Genomic DNA, 12073 nt, shown 5'->3' on the forward strand with positions numbered 1-12073 from the left:
GTTTGTTTGTTTTTTAACACAGTACTAGATCCATAACTGGAAAATGAAAAGATCATTATTATATTTGGAAACAATTTTTTATATACTGACAAGGTTAAAAAAAAATCATGTTGAAGAAAACAAATAGCTTTTACAAAGTCAAAAAATAATTTTTTTTAAAACAAATGCGAAGCATTTGATGCATTCGATGCATTTAAAATGCCATTTAGATTAGCATCAAAGAGAAAATTTTAGTGAAAAATAATTTCAACTTTAAAATATTTCATCAAAATTCTAAAATCTATTTTTTCATTTTACTTTCTAAAATGTTATCAATAATCCTTTAATGAAGAAATCAATAACATTTCTGCAAATTTGCACAATATGCATAAATCAAAGTACTTGTTTTTATTGAGATGTCTTCCATGCAGCGCTATTTTCAAAATTACAGTTGTTTTGTAAGGACAACATCTTTCCTGATCTTTCTAACCATGAGTCACAGCAGCCAAGAGACAAGATTGTGCCTGGAGAAGCTATAAAACAGCTGGATTTAGCAGTTCAAAAAACCTTTTCAAGAAATTGCAAATGGCAGGCTTTGGGTTGTTTGTTTGTTTGTTTTAATTGGCAGCATTGTAATAGGTATTTATTACAGGTTTGGAACTGATCCTGGCTGGTTGACTGTATTCATACCAGGCAACACTTTAAACCTGAATTACATTGTTATTTTCAGGGGGAACTTTAAGTTACCATAAAGGTGGAGTAATGAAGAAAAATCCTTAATAAACAATTTTCAGTGATTTTTAAATAGCTGTTCAGTCCTGATCCAGCTGTTTTATGTTGATATTACATAATAAAACAACTAAAAGCTGGATTAACCTGCTTCTCATAGATTCTCTGAATGCTGAGTTGTCAAAATTGGCATAAAACCACTTAAAAAGCTTTCTCACCTGCCCATCGACAGAGAAGTTAGGAAGGCATCTATTTTTGTCCTTAAAACTAAATCCTGAAAATTATGTTTAGAAACAGAATGGTCCTGAATGATGTCCTCAATTTGCAGTTTGGGAATATTAGGTTATCTATATGTTATGCTTTTCATTACTAGCAATGTTACTGCCTTTGGACATAGCATGTTGGCCAATTAGATCCTAATCAAATACCTTTTAGTTTCACACAAGGTGAAGCTTTGCTACCAGTGAAAACTAAATCAAATCTCCTCTAACTTCAACCAGATTAGGATTATTAAAATCCCAGTTTTAGAGCCAAGAAATAGTAAACTCATATGTACTAGATCTAACTACAAGAAATGGTAAAGCAAGCTTTGTAGACTGCTAAACTTGTCTATTGTTCCCTGTGTTATTGATTTTCTGTCCAATGTCAATATTTAAAATGTATTATATATTCTTTTTCTTTTTTTTTTCTCTCTTACTCTCTCTCTCTTTTTTTTTTTTTCTTAATATGGTTTTATTAAAAAGATTTGGAAAATACTGTCTTTTGTCCTCTTCTGACTTGATATGACAACCAGATTTTTCACTTCCGTGTATTTATGTGTGCACGCCTGTGTATATTTCAGTTATAATATACGTAAGGACAGAAATAATTTCTAATTGGCATTAGAAAAACACAAGCCAATGCCTGTGCCTTTCCCAGTGACCAAAATTCACACTGGGAACACTAGTCGTTTGTGAATAAGCTTCTATAAAACTTCAGTCAATATGTGTTTAATACAGATATTGATGAAGTTTTATAGGGTCTTGATTCATAAAGGACTAGCGCTAGCAGTATTGAGCACTATTCATGATTTGCATTCTAAATCACCTTGCAAATTGATGGCACTTATCTGAGAGGAAAGTTAAAAAGTTAAGTGTTGAGCATTCATTGCTTGGGAAAGTAACTGATTAAGTACCAAATCAAATAGAACCATAAAAGGGATTTATGCTACTCAGAACATCTTGACTAATTGAAAAAAAAAATATTTATGCCAAACTGTAGGAATGAATGTGTTTATGTTTTTAATTTATTTTTTTTCAATGGCATGATTCTTAGCATTCTGGGAGTATCTTGCTGCAGAGTTTTGGCATTCTGCAAGTAATGCCTGCAGACACCAAAAAATATATGTGGATAGTAAGTGTGCCTTAGAGAGGTTATCTTCAGTGTGCGACACTGTTTGGCGTTTTGTGTAATGACTAGGACATATTCAAATCAGCTACCATCGGCACCTTAATTAATCACAGGTTTACTGCGATTTTTTTTACAAAAAGGGCAGCTGAGATTGCTGAGTAGTTGGGGCTGCCAAACCACATTCCCTGTCCTGTCAGTGGAGAGAAGGCATTACAGCAGTTGCTTACGGTTGTTAGTGTGTCTCTCTTAAAGACTAGAGCTATCCTCAAAATAGCCATAGATAGGTAAGACTTTCTATAGTGATTGTGAATTGCAAAATTTAAGTTGTAGCAATACCGATCTGTTGATATTTTGCAAAGAGAATATAGGACAAATCCAACTGTCAACTTTTTGGAAAGTAAGCTTGGTGGACAGTCTCAAGCATGATGACAGAGGCATTGCAACAGAAGAAAACCTGCAAATACCTGGGCTTAGTTTTGGGAATACATTTATGGAGCACTTCTTCAGGTTTATCCAAAATAAAGTTCATCCTAGTCCACAAGCACGCTCTTCCCTCCAGTGTGGCCTTTGCTTCATGGATAATTCTGATTAAACTGGACTACTTTTACTTTCTTCATCATTTTCATACACACATACTGAACTAAAAATACTTATATGAGGAAATAATGATCTAAGAGTAGGGCTCTATTTTAAATTGGTAGGTTTTACAATATTCATTTCAAGAGGGGCAAGGTTTATGACATTCTTACAGGCTGCAAAAAGAGACAGGAAACCAGCTAATATCCTGGAAAAAAAAAAAAAAAAAAGAATGAAAGGAAAAGGAAAAAAAGAGAAGAGAAGAGAAGAGAAGAGAAGAGAAGAGAAGAGAAGAGAAGAGAAGAGAAGAGAAGAGAAGAGAAGAGAAGAGAAGAGAAGAGAAGAGAAGAGAAGAGAAGAGAAGAGAAGAGAATTAAAAACGTTAGAGACAAATCATTTACCTCAGGCTTATGGAAGGAATCAGAGGAACAAAAACCACTTACACTGTTCACCTCTCCAGATTTTACTCATGGAAAGTTTTTCCCCATGGTGGACAAGACTATTGCAAAAAGATAACTGGAGACAGGTGGGCCAAAGGACATAAGAAAACCAGTGCATCCAGAGTAAATCACAACTTCAAACATATTTGAAAATATTGTTATTGATCATCATGAGATAAGGATGTGAATGCTTGCACGTGTGCATGTGCATTAGCAAACTTTAACCCACCTGCTGACAAGAGACTGCTCTGACAGCTGTTCATTCAGTTGGAGTGTATTTTGTACACAGTTACAAAAGATATGAGTCTGCCAATTTGATGGATGGTCTCTTTATTATTGTTTAGAAAGAAGAGGAATACAGTATTTTGGTGTTTGACCTCTTTCACTCCACAAACTTGTAAGAACAGTATCAGAAATGCTCAGAGGACAAAGAACTGCGCTATTACACACCTGCAATTCAAAACATGTATTTGAATAATGCAAACTGAATACAATGTGCTTAGCAAAAACGGCAAGATCTGGGTCTTAGGCAACATTCTGTGTGATCACTTAACTACATAAGGTTTTAGTTAGCATTTTCAAACAGACTGGATGGGAAAGTGGCTTTGTCTGTATTCCTCTCAAGCCTTTCCTCTGTTTTTAGGTCCTTGGGCAAATAGCTCAATCTGTGTCTTTCATCTTCTCTACCTGTACAGAGGTGTTAATAATCCTTACCTCTATACAAATCCGTATCCCTTCTGCAGCTTGGCTGGAGGAGCCAGAAGGATTTATGGAGGAACTGTCTCAGAATACTGGGGTCACTTTCAAAATTGGTGTCAAACGGGGGGTTCTGATGTTTTTTTTACACTAAAGTATATATGATCTTTAGTAAAATCAAATGTATCAAACAAGGGTGGAAAATTATAATCAGTTCTGTTATAGGCAGACTTACATCAGCATGTTTACACTCACTCCTGTGTAGTTTATATCAGTTCCCAAGGCTGACCTGCTTACAGTAGCACAGTGTTGTACAATTATTAAACCCACCCTATTTACTCCCTAGGCCTACTTTATTCATCACTAGAACAATGCTTCCTTCCTCGTGAAATACCTTTTCTGCATAGTTTGTGGACAGACACTGTTACATGATTGTATGCAACAAAATGTTTCAAAACTCATTGGAGGCTCTATGCATTAAGGCAACACAGAAATGAAAGTATATCTTAGAACATTTGATTTGTGGTGTTGGACTTCTAGCTATTCATATTTCTAGTTAATCCTAGATACTACAAATCTTCAGTCACCCAATTAGTCTTCAGCTATTGAAGCCAGTGAGACTTTTGTATGGGTAAAGTCAATCTACATGAATCAAAGTTTGTAGTATTGGCTTTTTAGTTTTATTTGCTCTTTCAAACATTTACTTCAGTATAGCAATATTTAAGCATTTCATTTCAAGATCCTATATGGGCTGAATCATCTGACAACTCTGTAAAGAGTTCATATATCTTGAACACTACCCTTCATTTAAATGGACAAATCCTGGAGAACTCTATCATTTCTAGATCCCAAAGCTTACATGCTCTGATCCCACATAGAGGCCAGAGCAGGGGGTTCCCAGTCTTCTCTCCTCTCTCTCCCTCCTCTCCTTCCCCACCACTTTTCTTCCCTAGCAAAAAGGGAAACTCAAGAACAACAGGACAAAATAAGTAAGAAAACTCAGACGATTTGTCAAGCAGGGACAATTAGGAAAGGGGACCCTTCAACTTGCCACTGCCCACAGTCTCTTGGGAGCAACCATTTTGTTCTTCAGACATTAGGTGCCAAGAGGTCCCAGCCTTGCTCTCTCTTCTGAATATAATTGGTATAAAATATGTTGGGAAATGGGGAGCTAGTCTCTCATCCATGCTGCGTACAACAACAAAGGGCAACACAAGCTGGTTCCCAGAAGTGGTGGAACAATATGATCTACCTCATGAACCCCAAGACACTCTGGCTTGGATTGCACTTTGTTCTCTACAGGGTTTTTTGGAGCCTTGCATATTCAGACAATATTTGCACAGTGCTTAGAAAACCTACAGTATTTGAGGTCCTAGCCATCTTCTGTCATACTAAATAGGATCTTCCCATTTACACTGCTAACAGCTGAGCTAACCTCTTAAATATAGCTAAATATTATTAGTCATTATACAGAGAAATGTAACTTTTGCCACTTAGAGAATCTTTATATTTATGGCTTTGAGAACAGAATTACCTGATTTCATCAGTTATTATCCACTAGCATATTCTTCACTTTCTATCTAGTGTTACTGGTTTATTATACTGACCTCATTTCCACTGTCACTGCAATTTAACTTCCATATTTATATTTCACAGATATTTTCTATAATTTAAAAAATTACTGCTACAGTATGAGAGCAGTAACAGTCACACAGTAAACTTTGCATTCAGATGATCGTCAGTGCTTGCAGTTTAAGGACCCAGGAGGAGACAACCTGAATAAAATCTGATTAAAGTGATAAAAATGGTCAGACAGAAAAATGAGGGGGAAGAACAGGGTTTGTGATATTAAAATCCTGGAAATGGTTTCTCCTGAAATCTTAAGTGTCAGAATTTCAACTGTGTATTCTCTTGGAATAGAGTACAGAAAGGGAACTTGCTAAAATGTCCTCTTCTCCTCTACTGTAAAGTTATAGCCAGAAAAGTACAGAAACATTCTCCTAATATTATCTGCACTGTATTGGCAATTACTCTTAACTACTTAAGTAGTTACTCTTAACTACTTAAGTAATGTAGAGGAAAAACTTCTGTATCTATATGGCTCAATAAAATAATCTCCCCATTAAATATTGGGCTGTACTTAGAGTTCTATGAAGCATCAGGGAAGAGGTGGTTTTCCCCCAAATATGAAAGCTTGTGACAAGAAGGTAAGACACATAGAATTATAGACATTTATTCACACAGTCATACACACTTTGCCACCTAGTCAGATCCAGAGATTAGAGTCTATATAAATTCTTAAACTGAAAACAAATTGTTTCAAGCACATTTTTCCTGCTTACTACAGTGTTTAACATTCTATATCATATGCCAGCATCAACAACTGGAAACATATCTGCTGAAACTGAAGCCCAGGTCTGAAACACCTTTCTATTTTTTCATTAATTTTAAAAATGAAACTTTGTTGTGTCATTAGAAAAACACCACAAAATTAAGATTGTAGGTGTAGCCTCACACTTCAGTGAGCTGGTCAAACTGAATCTTTGGTCTAAATCACCTATGCTTCTGCCTTCTATTTGGTTGTAAGCTAACTTGGTTGATGGAGATATATGGTATCAGTGATGGCATTATTTCCTTTAAATGAGAAGGAGGATTATATATTCTTACCACTCTCAGTTTAAAGATCCTTGATTGCCTGAGCAATCTGATTTGTTTTTCTGTTTGGTTTTGGAGACTATCTGACCTCAGGTGAGAAAAGCAAAAACTTACATAGCATCAGCTAATTGCACAAGTCACAGTCACTGATGAGGCAGCTCAACGAATGGCTAAAGATCCTGAACGCTAAATCACCTGATAGTCATAGGGCTAAAAAATATCAGCATGAGGAAGATGAAGAAGATCCACGCAGTTGCCTCACATGAAAGAAATTTTAGAAATTCAGCAGTTCAGACCTCTGGAAGATTTCCTGTATTTTCTGGTGGGAAAGTTTATAGAAAAGTGTTTTTACAATTTTAACTCATTTGATTTAAGCTCTACTTCAAAAAATAATAATAATTAAATATTTTAGGGCGTTTAATTCTTGCATTAATAAATTATTGGCTGAGGACTAAACCAACCTAAATGCCTCCATTTAGAGTCTAAAAACTCTGATTAGGTTTAGCTAAACTGGTATGGTTTATCAACAGACTCCATCAAAGTGAAATGACAGTCCACATTTTCTACTACCTTCCATGGCACTTCAGTTTTTGCTTTAGTAAATTGGTTCCCTCCCTCTGGTTCAACTTTCCTCCTCTAGGGATGGAAGATATTCTTAAATACTACCTAACTTGGAATGTTATTGTAAATTATACTTTGCAAAACATTAGCTTTCCTCAAAATTCATATCAGTAGCAATACTATCATTTAGAAGTGTCTATTACTGAAAAACCAGGCTTACAACAAATGAACTGCCCAGATGTGAATGAGACTGAAAGAGTCACTCATCTATTTATGCATCCCAAGTCCCCTTCACTCTCCGTTATGATATATATTTTCAACTGCTGTTCAATTGCTTTGTTTTGGCCCTTTCTCTGTAAAGTGCTTTAATATATGTTTGTCTCAAAGTTATTTGGGCACAAGACCTGGGTATGTACTTTCCATAAAATTCTTACCACAGTAGTGAGTTGATGTAATGGTGACCAGTCAAATTACATATTGGCATTTAAGTCCAGTAGGATGAACGTATGACAGTTCCTGTTGAGAGGGAAATAGTCTTTTCCTGCTTGTTTCTGCTTCTGATTTTTTTCTAAGATTCAATTGACTCCTCTTTTTGACTCCTCTTGGCTTTTTTAAGTTTTTGTCCGAATTCAAGGAAGTATGGAAGAAGATATCTTTCCTCTTTCTAAACAGAAATTACATAGCCATCTTTTTCTTGCAAGATGTGGAATAAAAAAAATTGCTCCACAAAACAAAACACAAATGCCTGTTCAAAAGAATATAAAAGTACATAATCATTGAAGATGGACTTGTAAGATGCTATTCCAGCAAGCTGTAGAAAATAAGGAGAAAAGATTTTTTAGTCCAAGAAATTCCACAAGTTTTCAGAAAGAGTTCTATTATCCACAGCTCAAAACTGAAATCTTAGAAAATTAAATGAACCTAGCACTTTATTCAGAGTTCAGAAGCTCTTTGTGAGGCTGTATTTTTTTTTCCCTTTTACTTTTTCCAAGTGTGATTTTTTTATTTTTTTTATTTTTACTAGCTAGATAACTGTATAAAAATCCTTTAAAATTTTCAACATATCTTTTTATTATTATTATTTAAATTCTGTTTGTGATATGGTCATAACTAATTTTAACTTTAGATTTAACTTTATAAAAGTATGTTAATAACTTGTGTCAGACAAAGTTGATTTGCCTGTCTAAAATCCTGGGTTTCTTCACTGGTGTTCAAATAGCTGTGATTAGAAGCAATGGCACTATCAAAAAAAAAAAATAGACCTCTTCACTCAAGAGCAACCAAGAATTCAAGTCCAAGACAAGATTTCTTCCAGGCTTAGTCCTGTCTGAGAGAGCACAGACTTCACCTTACAACCTGGAAGTAAACTCCTTCTGCAGGCCAGTGTGTATCTGGAAATAAGGCTTCTCTCTCTATACAAACATGTCCTTTCTCACAGCAGCTACCCATTTGTCCTGGCTCCATCACATACCCATTCTGGGAATTCCCAGTCCTTAGTCATTTTAAACACAGCAACAAGCTTGTCCAAGCTCTTAAAAGACAGCTTGTCCTTAAGTAACTTGGATGAAAAACTTCATGATTCATATTTCAGAATAGATGCCATCAAGAAAATAAATTGATGATTGAAACAAGAAATAATTCTAGATTTGATGTGAGAATCTGGCTGATCTTTATGATCTGCAGTACTCACTCTGCCAAAATACGGTGCTTGAGCAGCAAAGATATCTCATTGCAGCTGCTGAGGCAGGAGTCCAAGCCATACTCTCATAGTTTTGTACCCAAAGATGCTCTCAGTCAGCTCAGCTGAGAGTATTTGGCCTTTCAGCCTATTCATAAACACTGCCCACAAGATGCCCTTCTGTAGTCTCATTTATGGGAGACTTTTGGAAAACCTGTGTTGGTGATTCACCTACACTACGGAAGACCAACACAACTCTTTTATAGAAGGCTACAATTATTTAGAATAAACAGTCTTTGCTGAGAAAATCCAAAGAGATTATGAAAATTAACTCAGGAGAAAAGAGTGAAAACAATGAAAAGAAAAGGGTACCTGAAACAGATCTATAATTGTCCACAATGAAATTAGATAAATGAAATAGTGATGCTGTCTGAGGGAGGTAGGTGAAGGATATGGACCCTCAGTATTGTGCCACTGACTTGCTTTCCATGTGTCCTGGTCATGATGACAAGACACAACAGAGAAGAGGAATAGCCTTTCTTCAGCTGTAAAAATATCCAACCCTGAGTCCAGTCCAGAATAATGTTGTACCCAGCGATAAAAAACTGTATCTTCTGTATTTGAGCCATAAAAGTCTACTATTGTAATTTCATATTTTCTAATGCACTTATTCATAAAACACCTATTTAGGAGAGAGAAAGATATCAGCCTGTATTAAGCAGGAGAAAATTAAGTGTAGGAGGTCATTGAGACTTACCTGTGAGGACATCCAATGGCTTTCATTTGGTCTCTTTGCATTGGTTTTCTTTCTGTAAAAACTACTCTTCCATTTCTTTCTGCCTTGTGGCAGAAGGGAATACAATGACTCACAACAGAGTAGAGTCTGCTAAAAGGTAAAGAACATAGGTAAATTTTCCGTGAAGCTCAAGAAAGAATTGAAAGTAGGTCTCCCACATCTGCAGTGAATGCCCTAATTACAATTCACTTGCAGGTGTGGGGAGCATATAGGATCTTTTGATAGTGCTACATTTCTTGTTAACTCAGCTAGTTCGGTGTGCTAAGAAAAGCTCAAAATAAATCTACCATACCAGGTTCGTTGGAGACATCAGCGTAGTACATGGATTCCAGCTAGACCCAGAGATAAAAGAAATACCAGACCACTTCTGCTAAAATGATGGTACTTCTCATGCACAGAAGGAGAACTCTGGGCATCAGGGAATTTTGCAAATGAAAATGTCATCATCCACAAATTTCCAAATATGTTGTAGTTCAGGAACCTAAATTTCACCTAAGTGCACCACTGTTGTCAGCAAAATCCTTCCATGAACAGGTTCTAAATGACTTGAACAATGTAATGCAGGAAGCCCTTGTTGGAACATGAGACTGGACTGAGTAATTAATTGTCATGTTTGCAACTGGATTCTTTTTCCTCCTGCTTTCTACTGAAGGAATGAAAGAATTAGTAGAGGATCTTCAACACATGCATTCAGATTCATGTACTACTTTTGAAGCACATACATTGTGGATGCCACATAGCCCTTCCAAAGGAGAACCAACACTGTAGTATTTTCTATCATTCATGAATAATCACTGCCAAAAATCTGGAATAATTTATCTCAGTAGACTTATCTCCATCTCGTCTTCCCTCCCATGATTAATTTTTCATTCCTCCAAAACTATTTGCTTGATTTTGGATGTAAATTTATCATAATTCCATTGCTCATAGCAAATCTGAACTTAAGTGAACCTTGTCTCATCTCAGTATCTCTGCCATGGTAGAGGGAAGAAGAATTAGACAAGAAGTCTAGAGGGGAAGCCAAAAAAAGTTACAAATATTGAGTTTGCATCTCAAAAAATAGCAAATAAACCACATTGTTTATTTTGGATCCAATATTTTACTTAAAGTAACACACATAATACAGAATTCAACAGCAGTCCTGCATCTAAATAGTCAAAAACAATCTGTGTTGTTCTGTTCTATGGATTAGGTTCAGGTTCAGTGCTAGTTCTGAGAAATAATCACGCTAAGATGATTGTAGCAGCTTATTCTGCCAAAGATTTGCCCCAAATTTTCAGAGGCATTTGAGAATGAGAGCATACTGTTGTATGGACTATTTGGCAGAACTACAGAGGAAGAATTGTCTTAGCCTGCATTCATGGATTCCTAAGGAAGAAAGACATGGCATTACTTAATCACCTGTTTTGTTGTTTGGGTTGCCAGATTCAGTTTTCTGTCCTGCTGGAACTCCAATGCCATCTGTAGAGTTTAGTTTTCTGTGGAGGATCCTTGACACTGAAGGGTTCCAGTGTTGTATCTCTCATTCTGAATAAAACCCTGCAACAGATGAACACCTAGCTGAATTTGTTCTTTCCTTCATCAGCTCATAAGTCTTTGATTAGTCTATAATGTAAAGGACATTACAATATACATTATAAATGAAAAGGAAAAACTAATTAAATCAATTGTTTTACATTAGTGTTAGGAAACACTACATTCCGGAAAAATAAAACATACTTAACTCTTTTCTGCAAAATTTGAACAGTTTTGCTCACCAGCTTCATCATGTTGTGATGTCAGCAGTAAACCCTGCATTTCTGCCTTGCTAGGAACACGAGGACCTACTTTGCTATGTTGAGGCACTACATTCTCATGTACTAAAAACTGTATTTCCCCCACATAATTTAATATTTAATATATTGCAAAGGGGAAAAGTTAAAAAAATATGAATATACATGATGACAAAATGGTAACACATTGGGAGCTGGGAAAAAAAGCTCTATCCTCAGCACACTGATTCTCCGGTAACTGCCAGGTGCTCTGTGACAGAGCAGGAACTGATGTGGAGACATCACATACAGTTGGGCATGACATAGAGGAGAGCACAAGGAGGCAGACAAGAAAAGCTACCTGACAGGTAGTGAAGGCCTGCTGAGGTTTCCTCAGCTGTTGTAGTACAAATTTGGCAAGGTCGCCCACTGCTCAAGAGTTCTGCATCTGTGGAAGGACCAGTCTATAGAGTACCAGTCTTGCAAGACTGATTGCCCTGGCTAATTGCATGAAGGAGACAAACCAGCTGCTGTGGATGTTGTGTGTATTTGTACAAACTGCTCCTCTCAATGCCTTTTCTGCAGTGTCAGCTTAACTGCTGTAGGAGGATCAGTCTACTTTAAAACCAGGCCAGGGATCAAATTGAGCATCATTTGTAAAGGTGCCCAGGAATTTTGCTATCTCAGCTCTGCTTAGTCCCCTGCAGTTCCCAGTGCTGGTGACTGAAGATTTTAATGTGAACCTTATATTACTTCAGTGCAATCAGAATGAAATATTTTGGAAAGGTTCATTTGGTGAAAAATTCTTGATTTGCACTTGTTT

Source organism: Anser anser, assembly GCF_964211835.1.
Source record: "Anser anser genome assembly, chromosome: 2".
In the NCBI taxonomy this organism is placed as follows: domain Eukaryota; kingdom Metazoa; phylum Chordata; class Aves; order Anseriformes; family Anatidae; genus Anser; species Anser anser.